The sequence below is a fragment of the Motacilla alba genome, chromosome 1, assembly GCF_015832195.1.
Source record: "Motacilla alba alba isolate MOTALB_02 chromosome 1, Motacilla_alba_V1.0_pri, whole genome shotgun sequence".
Lineage (NCBI taxonomy): Eukaryota > Metazoa > Chordata > Aves > Passeriformes > Motacillidae > Motacilla > Motacilla alba.
Window position 1 is genome coordinate 28,213,274 of NC_052016.1, and position 375 is coordinate 28,213,648.

Consider the following 375-nt stretch of genomic DNA (forward strand, 5'->3'; position numbering starts at 1 on the left):
TCATTCCAGTGCTATCTTCTTCCTTGCTGGCTTTTCTCTGCAAATCAGAAATCCCTTCTGCATGACAGAGACATACTCCTCCACCTACTGATGACTCTTCCCATGTTGCAGCCTTACCATTTCCTTTTTGGGGTTATTTTTCCTGCATGGGCATGTCCAACTGTTTCTTTGTGTTCCTCAGCTTTTGTCTTCCAAGTCTGTAATCCATGGGAATGGTCACTTCTACCATGTCCTTAACTCTGCCTTTCTTCCCTCTGCATGCTGGTAGTGTTGTAGAGTCTCAGTTCCATTTTCAGCTGTCTTCAAGGCAGAGGGTGTACTGTCTGCAAGTCAGGCTGGCCACTGAAAGCAAGCCCTTTCTTTGCCTGAAACAAC